Source organism: Salvelinus alpinus, chromosome 10 (genome assembly GCF_045679555.1).
Source record: "Salvelinus alpinus chromosome 10, SLU_Salpinus.1, whole genome shotgun sequence".
Lineage (NCBI taxonomy): Eukaryota > Metazoa > Chordata > Actinopteri > Salmoniformes > Salmonidae > Salvelinus > Salvelinus alpinus.
The window spans coordinates 3688815-3702532 of record NC_092095.1 but is presented as its reverse complement, the minus strand read 5'-3'; the positions used below and the strand labels follow the sequence as shown (position 1 = coordinate 3702532).

The window sequence follows — 13718 nt, the reverse complement described above, 5'->3', positions numbered from 1 at the left end:
CATGGTACTCTATAGTGAAAGATACATGGTACTCTATGGTGAATGATACATGGTACTCTATAGTGAAAGATACATGGTACTCTATAGTGAAAGATACATGGTATTCTATAGTGAAAGATACATGGTATTCTATAGTGAAAGATACATGGTATTCTATAGTGAAAGATACATGGTATTCTATAGTGAAAGATACATGGTATTCTATAGTGAAAGATACATGGTATTCTATAGTGAAAGATACATGGTATTCTATAGTGAAAGATACATGGTATTCTATAGTGAAAGATACATGGTATTCTATTGTGAAAGATACATGGTACTCTATAGTGAAAGATACATGGTACTCTATAGTGAAAGATACATGGTACTCTATGGTGAATGATACATGGTACTCTATAGTGAAAGATACATGGTATTCTATAGTGAAAGATACATGGTATTCTATAGTGAAAGATACATGGTATTCTATAGTGAAAGATACATGGTATTCTATAGTGAAAGATACATGGTATTCTATAGTGAAAGATACATGGTATTCTATAGTGAAAGATACATGGTATTCTATAGTGAAAGATACATGGTACTCTATAGTGAAAGATACATGGTATTCTATAGTGAAAGATACATGGTATTCTATAGTGAAAGATACATGGTATTCTATAGTGAAAGATACATGGTATTCTATAGTGAAAGATACATGGTATTCTATAGTGAAAGATACATGGTATTCTATAGTGAAAGATACATGGTACTCTATAGTGAAAGATACATGGTACTCTATAGTGAAAGATACATGGTACTCTATGGTGAATGATACATGGTACTCTATAGTGAAAGATACATGGTACTCTATAGTGAAAGATACATGGTATTCTATAGTGAAAGATACATGGTATTCTATAGTGAAAGATACATGGTATTCTATAGTGAAAGATACATGGTATTCTATAGTGAAAGATACATGGTATTCTATAGTGAAAGATACATGGTATTCTATAGTGAAAGATACATGGTATTCTATAGTGAAAGATACATGGTATTCTATAGTGAAAGATACATGGTATTCTATTGTGAAAGATACATGGTACTCTATAGTGAAAGATACATGGTACTCTATAGTGAAAGATACATGGTACTCTATGGTGAATGATACATGGTACTCTATAGTGAAAGATACATGGTATTCTATAGTGAAAGATACATGGTATTCTATAGTGAAAGATACATGGTATTCTATAGTGAAAGATACATGGTATTCTATAGTGAAAGATACATGGTATTCTATAGTGAAAGATACATGGTATTCTATAGTGAAAGATACATGGTATTCTATAGTGAAAGATACATGGTATTCTATAGTGAAAGATACATGGTATTCTATAGTGAAAGATACATGGTACTCTATAGTGAAAGATACATGGTATTCTATAGTGAAAGATACATGGTATTCTATAGTGAAAGATACATGGTACTCTATAGTGAAAGATACATGGTATTCTATAGTGAAAGATACATGGTATTCTATAGTGAAAGATACATGGTATTCTATTGTGAAAGATACATGGTACTCTATAGTGAAAGATACATGGTACTCTATAGTGAAAGATACATGGTACTCTATGGTGAATGATACATGGTACTCTATAGTGAAAGATACATGGTACTCTATAGTGAAAGATACATGGTATTCTATAGTGAAAGATACATGGTATTCTATAGTGAAAGATACATGGTATTCTATAGTGAAAGATACATGGTATTCTATAGTGAAAGATACATGGTATTCTATAGTGAAAGATACATGGTATTCTATAGTGAAAGATACATGGTACTCTATAGTGAAAGATACATGGTATTCTATAGTGAAAGATACATGGTACTCTATAGTGAAAGATACATGGTATTCTATAGTGAAAGATACATGCTATTCTATAGTGAAAGATACATGGTATTCTATAGTGAAAGATACATGGTATTCTATAGTGAAAGATACATGGTATTCTATAGTGAAAGATACATGGTATTCTATAGTGAAAGATACATGGTATTCTATAGTGAAAGATACATGGTATTCTATAGTGAAAGATACATGGTATTCTATAGTGAAAGATACATGGTATTCTATAGTGAAAGATACATGGTATTCTATAGTGAAAGATACATGGTATTCTATAGTGAAAGATACATGGTATTCTATAGTGAAAGATACATGGTATTCTATAGTGAAAGATACATGGTATTCTATAGTGAAAGATACATGGTATTCTATAGTGAAAGATACATGGTACTCTATAGTGAAAGATACATGGTATTCTATAGTGAAAGATACATGGTATTCTATAGTGAAAGATACATGGTACTCTATAGTGAAAGATACATGGTATTCTATAGTGAAAGATACATGGTATTCTATAGTGAAAGATACATGGTATTCTATAGTGAAAGATACATGGTATTCTATAGTGAAAGATACATGGTATTCTATAGTGAAAGATACATGCTATTCTATAGTGAAAGATACATGGTATTCTATAGTGAAAGATACATGGTATTCTATAGTGAAAGATACATGGTATTCTATAGTGAAAGATACATGGTATTCTATAGTGAAAGATACATGGTATTCTATAGTGAAAGATACATGGTATTCTATAGTGAAAGATACATGGTATTCTATAGTGAAAGATACATGGTATTCTATAGTGAAAGATACATGGTATTCTATAGTGAAAGATACATGGTATTCTATAGTGAAAGATACATGGTATTCTATAGTGAAAGATACATGGTATTCTATAGTGAAAGATACATGGTATTCTATAGTGAAAGATACATGGTATTCTATAGTGAAAGATACATGGTATTCTATAGTGAAAGATACATGGTATTCTATAGTGAAAGATACATGGTATTCTATAGTGAAAGATACATGGTACTCTATAGTGAAAGATACATGGTATTCTATAGTGAAAGATACATGGTATTCTATAGTGAAAGATACATGGTACTCTATAGTGAAAGATACATGGTATTCTATAGTGAAAGATACATGGTATTCTATAGTGAAAGATACATGGTATTCTATAGTGAAAGATACATGGTATTCTATAGTGAAAGATACATGGTATTCTATAGTGAAAGATACATGCTATTCTATAGTGAAAGATACATGGTATTCTATAGTGAAAGATACATGGTATTCTATAGTGAAAGATACATGGTATTCTATAGTGAAAGATACATGGTATTCTATAGTGAAAGATACATGGTATTCTATAGTGAAAGATACATGGTATTCTATAGTGAAAGATACATGGTATTCTATAGTGAAAGATACATGGTATTCTATAGTGAAAGATACATGGTATTCTATAGTGAAAGATACATGGTATTCTATAGTGAAAGATACATGGTATTCTATAGTGAAAGATACATGGTACTCTATGGTGAATGATACACATGGTATTTGTTGTGTATGGTAGGCCAGAAGGCTAAACTGAAAAAACATAATTGTATCTTAATATTAAATGTAAACTCTACAAATAACAGATGGTGGAATTGCAAAAGCACTTCCGTGCAAGGTGTTTATCTATATAGTGATTTCCAAAACAACAGTACTGCCGCAAAAGTATAAACATAAATTATGGCGCCAGCTAACTAGTGCTTTCCCATCAACTTATCAATGGAAACATTTAAACTGATAGAGGAACCATATGTAGGATAACCTCTCCCATCAGAACATTTCAAACTCATTAAATCATTTATCAAGCCATTATACACATCAAAGCATACATTTTCCACTCGGATAATCAAATCATTAATTATATTCATTGTACATTAGCAATCGGCTTCTCATTTTTGTATGTTTTTTAATTTTATTTAACCTTTATTTAACTAGGCAAGTCAGTTAAGAACAAATTCTTATTTACATTGTTGGCCTACCTCATGACTCATTATAAACTGGGTGGTTCGAGCCCTGAATGCTGATTGGCTGACAGCCATGGTATATCAGACCATATACCACGGGTATGACAAAACACTCATTTGTACTGCTCTAATTATGTTGGTAACCAGTTTATAATAGCAATAAGGCACCTCGGGGGCTTGTGGTATATTGCCAATATACCACGGCTAAGGGCTGTATCCAGGCACTCCGTGTTGCATCGTGCTTATTAAACTGCTTTTCAGACTGCTTTTCTCCACTACATCACCGGATTCCTGTCGTAAGATCTGGACCATTGCACCGGATCATCGCAGCTAGCTAGCTGCTACCGAGTGGCCCAGCCCCGAAGCTAGCCTTGAGCCAGGCCCATCTACCGGCCTGCTCAGTGGACCCTATAATCACTCGGTTACACAGCTGATGCCTCCCGGACTCTTCACTAACACGACTAGAAGCCACTACATCACCGGATTCCTGCCGTAAGCTCTGGACCTTTCCACCGGATGCATCGGAGTGGCTATAGTGGCTAACACCCTTGTCCCGAAGCTAGCACCAGTTAGCCTCGTGCCAGGCGCATCTTCCGGCTAGCAAACTAAATTACTCCAGCTACAATACCTCTTTTGCCAATTGGCCTGGACCCTTTGTCGACACGGAGCCCCGCCGATCCATCACGACTGGTCTGCCGACGTGATTCCGTCCGATGTGCCCTCAACCGGCCTTCGCCGGACCAGTTAGCCTCGAGCCAGGTACATCTCCCGGCTAGCGTAGTAACGACTACCTAACGGCTTCCCTGTTTCATCTGTTGCAGTTCACTGGACCCTATGATTACTTGGCTACATAGCTGATGCCTGCTGGACTGTTCATTAATCACGGTACTCCATTTTGTTTATTTTGTTTATCTGTCGGCCCCAGCCTCGAACTCAGGCCCTGTGTGTAGTTAACTGACCCTCTCTGCCCATTCATTTCCATTTTACCTGTTGTTGTTTAAGCTGATTAGCTGTTGTTGTCTAACCCGTTGTTGTCTTAGCTAGCTCTCCCAATCAACACCTGTGATTGCTTTATGCCTCGCTTTATGTCTCTCTCTAATGTCAATAGGCCTTGTATACTGTTGTTTAGGGTAGTTATCATTGTTTTATTTTACTGCGGAGCCCCTAGTCCCACTCAACATACCTCAGAGAGCTCTTTTGTCCCACCTCCCACACATGCGGTGACCTCACCTAGCATAACTAGTGCCTCCAGAGATGCAACCTCTCTTATCATCACTCAATGCCTAGGTTTATCTCCACTGTACCTGCACCCTACCATACTCCTGTCTGTGCATTATGCCCTGAATCTGTCCTTCCACACCCAGAAATCTGCTCCTTTTATTCTCTGTTCCCAACGCACTAGACGACCAGTTCTGATAGCCTTTAGCCATACCCTCATCCTACCCCTCCTCTGTTCCTTGGGTGATGTAGAGGTTAACCTAGGCCCTGTGTGTCCCCAGGCGCTCTCATTTGGTGACTTCTGTAACCGTAAAAGCCTTGGTTTCATGCATGTTAACATCAGAAGCCTCCTCCCTAAGTTTGTTTTACTCACTGCTTTAGCACACTCCGCCAAACCTGATGTCCTTGCCGTGTCTGAATCCTGGTTTAGGAAGGCCACCAAAAATTCTGACACTTCCATCCCCAACTACAACATTTTCTGTCAAGATAGAACTGCCAAAGGGGGAGGAGTTGCAATCTACTGCAGAGATAGGCTGCAAAGTTCTGTCATGCTTTCCAGGTCTATGCGCAAACAGTTTGAAGTTTGGTATGGTAGAAGTTTGAATGGTGAGAAACCCGTCAATGCCCGAGGCACCTTCCTGTAAGCAAAAAGCAGAAAGGGTAACCACTTATCCCAGTCTTTGCCAGTGTCAGCCACAAACTTCCTCAGCGCATTCTTGAGCTTTTGATTGAACCTCTCTACGAGGCCATCCATTTGGGGATGGTAGGGAGTGTTCCTCCAGCCTTTGATGCCCAGCTGTTGGTGGAGTTGAACCATCAGTCACGAGGTGAAGTTTGTCCCTTGGTTCGTCAGGATTTCATCCGGGATTTCTACATGAGAGAAGAGCTGAACAAGAGCACTGATTATTTTTGGAGTACTTATGGAACAGATTGGGAAGGCTTCAGGGAATCGGTTGGCATTGTCACAGATCACCAGTATGTACTCACATCCTGCAGTACTCTTCTCCAAGGGTCCACAATGTACATTAAAATTCTCTTGAATGGGGTAGATATCACTGTCAGTGAACAGAGGAGCCTGGTCAGATCCATAGACAGCAATGGTTTTCTGGCATGGGGGCATGCTTTGCTATCACGACTCACGATATGACCCAGATGCAGACACAGAAGGAGGATAGTACAGTTCTCAGATAATTTATTATAACACAGGGCAGGCAAAGGACAGCCAGAGGTTCATAATCAGGTCAGAGTCAGTCAGGCAGGCTCAGGGCAGGCAGAATGGTCAGAACCAGGAAAACTAGGAAACAAAATCTTGAGAAACAGGAAAACGGAAACAGGAGACAAAGGGCTGTGAGACAAAGGTTTAATCCTAGACACATGGAAAGTGGGATGGGTGGGTTTAGGGCAAAAGAAGATGAACAACAGAAAGGCTAAGGACTTTAGAGATGGGGAATGGACCAATAAAACGGGGGACCAGTTTACAAGACTCCACCCAGAAGGGAAGATAACGGGTGGACAGCCATATCCTCTGCCCGGGCCGATAGCGAGGAGCTGGGTTCTGTTGGTGGACCGCCTGTCGTTGATACCTGGAGGTGGCCTTAAGAAGAGCAGACCGGGCTCTCCTCCAGGTACGCCAACAGTGGTGGATGAACATCTGGGCCAAGGGCACGCTGACCTCTTCCTCTTGCTCAGCGAAGAGTTGCCTTGGTAACCCAAGGAGCACTCAAAGGGCGAGAGTCCAGTGGCCGAGCAGGGAAGGGAGTTACTCCACTCACACAAATTGCTGGCTTCAGGTGGTGGGGTTGGCAGAGATGAGACAGCGAAGAGTAGTCTCCAGGTCCTGATTGTCTCTCTCCGACTGGCCGTTGGACAGGGGATTAAAGCCGGAGGACAGGCTGGCAGACTACCCAACGAGGGTGCAGAACGCCCTCCAGAATCCGGACAAGAACTGCGGACCCCGATCGGAGACCATGTTGACCGGAAGTCCACGTGCTGCAACATAAGCTGGGCCGTCTCCTTGGCTGAGGAGGGGAATGAAACGTGTAGCTTTAGAAAACCTATCCACCACAGTAAGGATGTTGCCATCTGACAGAGGGAGACCAGTGACAAAGTCCAGGGATATATGGGACCAGGGGTGATGAGGAACAGGGAGTGGTTGATCAAGTGAATAACAGAGCCCAACGAGCCTGCCTTGAGTTGAGGCACTTGGCGGTGTGGAGATATTCCAAATTCTTATGGTCGGTCCACACTAAGAACGGATGTTCTGCCCCTTCAAGCCAGTGCCTCCACTCCTCCAGCTCCATCTTGACCGCCTAAGTTCCCGACATCCCATGTCATAGTTCCTCTCAGCGGAATTGCGACGATGGGAGAGGAAAGAACAGGGATGCAGTTTTTGGTCCTGGACAGAACTGGACAGAAGGCATCAACCTTCACTACGAACTGACGGGACGGGTCCGGATGGATGAGGATGGGGGTTGTGGTGAAACGATGCTTCAGATTCAGAAACAATCGGTAAGCAGCTGGGTACCACGTAATACGGAACCTTGGGAGAGGTGAGTCCAGAGAGGTTGGAGGCCACGGTGGTGGTGGCAAGGGTGCTGTAGCCCCGAATATAGCGGCGGAAGAAATGAGCAAATCCCAGGAAATGTTGCAACTGCACTCTGGCCAATCCACCAACGTTCTCACCTTGTCAGGATCCATCTGAATGTTCCCTGCAGCAATGAAATATCCCAGAAAAGAGATAGTGGAACGATTGAACTCACATTTCTCCACTTTAACAAACAGCTGGTTCTCCAAGAGGCGCCGGAGGACTTGTCGGACATGGAGAACATGCTCTTGAGCCGACCGGGAAAAGACAAGGATGTCGTCACGATAGACAAACACAAACCGGTTCAACATGTCTCAGAGAACATTGCTGACCAGGGCCTGGAACACTGCGGGAACGGCAAACAAACGGCATAACAAGGTACTAGTCTTCCACTCGTCTCCTTCTGGTATCTGAACCAGGTGGTAGCCGTTCCGAAGGTCCAACTTCTAAAAGATGGTTGTTCCCTGGAGAGTCTCAAAAGCCGAGGACTGGTAGTGGGTAACAATTCTTAACAGTGATGTCATTGAGGCCCCGGTAGTCGCTACACGGGCGCAGGGATTTGTCCATCTTTTCCTAAAAAAAAACCCTGCGCCGGCAGGGGATGCAGAGTTTTAAGTTCCTCGGTGTACATATCACGGACAAACTGAATTGGTCCACCCACACAGACAGCGTTGTGAAGAAGGCGCAGCAGCGCCTCTTCAACCTCAGGAGGCTGAAGAAATTCGGCTTGTCACCAAAAGCACTCACAAACTTCTACAGATGCACAATCGAGAGCATCCTGTAGGGCTGTATCACCGCCTGGTACGGCAACTGCTCCGCCCACAACCGTAAGGCTCTCCAGAGGGTAGTGAGGTCTGCACAACGCATCACCGGGGGCAAACTACCTGCCCTCCAGGACACCTACACCACCCGATGTCACAGGAAGGCCATAAAGATCATCAAGGACAACAACCACCCAAGCCACTGCCTGTTCACCCCGCTATCATCCAGAAGGCGAGGTCAGTACAGGTGCATCAAAGCAGGCACGGAGAGACTGAAAAACAGCTTCTATCTCAAGGCCATCAGACTGTTAAACAGCCACCACTAACATTTAGTGGCCGCTGCCAACATACTGACTCAACTCCAGCCACTTTAATAATGGGAATTGATGGAAATTATGTAAAAATGTACCACTAGCCACTTTAAACAATGCCACTTAATATAATGTTTACATACCCTACATTACTCATCTCATATGTATATGTATATACTGTACTCTATATCATCTACTGCATCTTGCCTATGCCGTTCTGTACCATCACTCATTCATATATCTTTATGTACATATTCTTTATCCCTTTACACTTGTGTGTATAAGGTAGTAGTTGTGGAATTGTTAGGTTAGATTACTTGTTGGTTATTACTGCATTGTCGGAACTAGAAGCACAAGCATTTCGCTACACTCGCATCTGCTAACCATGTGTATGTGACAAATAAAATTTGATTTGATTTGAGAAGGCCGCATGATCCCGGCAGCTAGAGAGTCCTCAATGTCTGGGCCAGACAGAAAATAAAGACCACCTCGAGGTGGTGTGGTTCCCGGGAGGAGGTCAATAGTACAACTGTAGGGTCGATGCCAAGGAAGGGATGTGGCACCAGCCTTGTTGAAAACCTCCCGGAGGTCCTGGTACTCCGCGGGATGATGGAGAGATCCGAGGCTTTACCCAAGCCTGCAGAAGGACGTACCATGGCAGGCTGCGCCACTTTAAGGCAATGTGTGTGGCAGAATGGGCTCCAACCCAGGATAGAAGCAGTAGCCCAGTCGATCAGGGGGTTGTGCCTCTGGAGCCATGAAAATCTTAAGACCACAGGTGTATGAGGAGATTCAATTAGTAGAAACTGTACCAACTCACTGTGGTTACCCGACACTCGCAGGTTAACCGTCCTGTGAGTGACCCTGCCAAAGCTCTGGCATCCATGGGAATGGAGAGTGGTTGAGTAGAGATACCCAGCTCAGATACCAGGGCAGCGTGCATGAAGCCCTGGTAAGCCCCAGAGTCAATGAGCACCCAGAGAGATTTAGACCGGTCACCCCACAGCAGGACAGCGTGGAGAGGAGTATGAGAAATGGAAGTTTGGAGACTCCCTGTATGGCCCACCAGCGTAACCATAGCCTTGCCAGTGAGCAACGGCACAAGTTTGCAGGCCTATTGTACCTCTGGCCACCGTCACACCTTGGCCATTCGTTCAAACCTCAGCAGGCAGTTTTCAATGTCTTACCCCTGATGGTATGAAGAGATCTTCGGCTCCTTCTGCTGGAGGGTGGATGTTAGCGCTGCTGGACTGGTCTCCTGGTGCTGGGGTTGGCCTCATCACTGCTTGGGGACCCTGCTGTGGAGTTGAAGTCCCTGCTGCGTCGATCCTCCATCGTCCTGGTGTTGGCAGACCCAATCTTGGGCTCTCACTGATGAGTTCCACTTGGCGAGGAGATGTGAGGCTAGATTGTTGTAGGAACTCTTGCTTGTCCTGACCTCTGTTTTTATTATTTATTTTTAAATGGCTGATGTTTGTATTTTGTACCCGGGGAATTAGCTGGTGGATAAATCTTTTCTCAAGTGTAACTTAGGTTTTGTTGAACAAAAATATAAACTCAACATGTAAAGTGTTGGTGCCATGTTTCATGAGCTGAAATAAAAGATCCAAGAAATTTTCCATAATCACAAGAATATTGTTTATCTCAAATTTTGGCCACAAATTTGTTTACATCCCTGTTAGTGAGCATTTATCCTTTACCAAGATAATCCATCCGCCTGACAGGTGTGGCATATCAACAAGCTGATTAAACAACATGATCATTACACAGGTGCACCTTGTGCTGGGTGTCAATAAAAGGCCACTCTAAAATGTGCAGTTTTGTCACACAACACAATGCCACAGATGTCTCAAATTTTGAGAGAACGTTGCCAATTGGCAAGCTGACTGCAGAAATGTCCAACATATCTGTTGCCAGAGAATTTTATGTTAATTTCTCGACCATAAGCCGCCTCCAACGTCGTTTTAGAGAATTTGGCTGTACATCCAACCGGTCTCACAACCGCAGAACACGTGTAACCATGCCAGCCCAGGACCTCCACATCCGGCTTCTTCATCTGCGTGATCATCTGAGACTAGCCACCCGGACAGCTGATGAAACTGTTGGTTTGCACAACCAAAGAATTTCTGCACAAACTATCAGAAACCGTCTCAGGGAAGCTCATCTGTGTGCTCGTTGTCCTCACCAGGGTCTTGACCTGACTGCAGTTCAGCGTCGTAACCGAATTCAGTGGGCAAATGCTCACGTTCGATGGTCACTGGCACACTGGAGAAGTGTGTTCTTCACAGATCCTGGTTTTGACAGGGCAGATGACAGATGTGTATGACGTCGTGTGGGCGAGCATTTTTGCTGAACAGAGTGCCCCATGGTGGTGGTGGAGTTTTGGTATGGGGCAGAAATAAGCTGCAGACAACAAATAGAATACAATTTTATTGATGGCAAATTGAATGCACAGAGAGACCGTGATGAGACAAGGCTGTATCACAACCGGCCGTGATTGGGAGTTCCATAGTTGGTCCAGCGTCGTCCGGGTTTGGCCGGTGTAGGCCATCATTGTAAATAAGAATTTGTACGTAACTGACTTGCCGAGTTAAATAGAAGTTAAATAAAAAATAAAAACATATAAATATCCTGATGCCATTCATCCACCTTCATCACCTCATGTTTTAGCATGATAATGCACGGTCCTATGTCGCAAAGATCTGTACACAATTCCTGGAAGAAGATAATGTCCCAAACTATTCATTGAGACAATGCTGAGACATCAATCCAAATGAAATTAAAATGAAAGAAAAGTAATCTTAGCAAATTCAGCAGTTTATGGTTGAAAATAGGCTTTTAGAAGTGCCTTTATTTTATTAATGCTCATTAATGCCGTCTTTGTTGTGGTTACACATGCACAAGCAACTTTTATCCATCTCATATTGATAAAATAATTGGATTAAGTCATACAAAAGTTTCAAATGCATTCTGTCCTTACTAAATGTGTCATCCGTATTTTAACGACAATTTTTTACATAAACAAACATTTGATTAGTAAAATATTGAATAAGTAGTCTTCCTCAAATGAAGGGGATGATGACACAATCTTTGCTAGAGGGAGAGAATCTAATTTCATTGGTCCTCAACTCGTGGCTCAGACACTTTATTCAGGATAAATGGAGTTAGCTCTGAGTTAGCCTGCTTCAGAGCAGGTTAGTTCTGAAGGACTTGTTGCCATAGCTGGCTAAAAGGGCAGCCACTTTCATGGTACCGGTTATCCTGAGTTGAACTCAGAGTTGACCAAAGTTACCTCAGTAACTGCTCAGACCTGATTCATAGTACAAGGCTCTGGACATCAAGATAGCGTTACACACACAGAGCGAGAGAGACACACACACACACACACGTATTTATCTGAGTCTCTTACCTGTTGATGTAACAGTAACCTCTCTGACGTTTGATCCCAGTTACCTTTAGTTGACCTTTATATCTCTCTCTCTCTCTCTCTCTCTCTCTCTCGCTCTCGCTCTCGCTCTCGCTCTCGCTCTCGCTCTTCCTGTAACCTCTAACTTTTGATCCCAGTTACCTTTAGTTGACCTTTATCTCTCTCTCTCTCTCTCTCTCTCTCTCTCTCTCTCTCTCTCTCTCTCTCTCTCTCTCTCTCTCTCTCTCTCTCTCTCTCTCTCTCTCTCTCTCTCTCTCTCTCTCTCTCTCTCTCTCTCTCTCTCTCTCTCTCTCTCTCTCTCTCTCTCTCTCATTGGAAGTAAGATTCTTCCCATATCTGGGATTTGTTCTAACTATAAATAGCAGAGAAATACACAGAGGGGACCTGCTTTCTCTCCACACACAAACTCACACATACACACACACACATTCACAAACATAGATACACACACACTCACACATTTAGAAACACACACACTCACAAACATAGATACACACACACATATACACACACACATTCACAAACATAGATACACACTCACACATACAAAAAACACACACACATAGACACACACGCTCACACATATAGAAACACACACACTCACACACATAGATACACACACACACACACACACACATTTAGAAACACACACACACTCACAAACATAGATACACACACACACACACACACACAAACTCACAAACATAGACACACACACACACACTCATGCGCACGAGCATATACTCATAAACACACAATCCTCATTCAAACATGTCCTCCTCTCACAGTTAACTACTGAGTTAAGTCTGACAGTGAATGAACCTAACATGTTCAAGCAAATCTTTTACCTAAATATAAAATGGCATTGCCCTAGTTCTATTCTGAGTTACACACACACACACACACACACACACACACACACACACACACACACACACACACACACACACACACACACACACACACACACACACACACACACACACACACACACACACACACACACACACACACACACACACACACACACACACAGTGTTTACGGGGGTATGTGTGTGTGTGTCAGGTCTCTTACCTCCTGCTGTGCTCTGTGCCTGTTTTTTTTCAGGTCCTCTGCAGCAGACTGACCTGATTCTGCTCCGGGTGGTTGGCTCTCAGACACAAAGCTCCGCCCCAAAATGAAACTCTGGGATTATAGAATGACAACGACTAGAAGAGACACATGAAAAATGAACAGTTGATTTAACATTACACGACAGTAGTGTAAATTGTCATGAGAACGTCACAAGATGCCAGATATTAACGACTAATAGAAGGTGGAACAGGCATATAAAACATCTGAACTCTCTCTCCCTGGCTTCTCCCTCTCTCTAAACTAACTAATAACTCTGTCTTTCTCTCTCCCTGGCTTCTCCCTCTCTCTAAACTAACTAATAACTCTGTCTTTCTCTCTCCCTGGCTTCTCCCTCTCTCTAAACTAACTAATAACT

At 42.4% G+C, this 13718-nt stretch overlaps 1 protein-coding gene across 2 annotated transcripts in view; it reads right to left on the bottom strand.

Annotated features, from left to right (window-relative positions):
* smpx (small muscle protein X-linked) overlaps positions 1-13388 on the bottom strand; it is a 43754-nt gene extending 30366 nt beyond the window's left edge. Inside the window, exon 1 of one of the 2 annotated variants that reach the window (XM_071327900.1) lies at positions 13304-13388. The gene's annotated coding sequence lies outside the window, so the exon portion shown is untranslated. Of the gene's footprint in view, positions 1-12210; positions 12338-13303 lie in introns of those variants that run through there. The other variant, XM_071327901.1, reaches the window with a different exon arrangement.
* Positions 13389-13718: the final 330 nt, after the last annotated feature.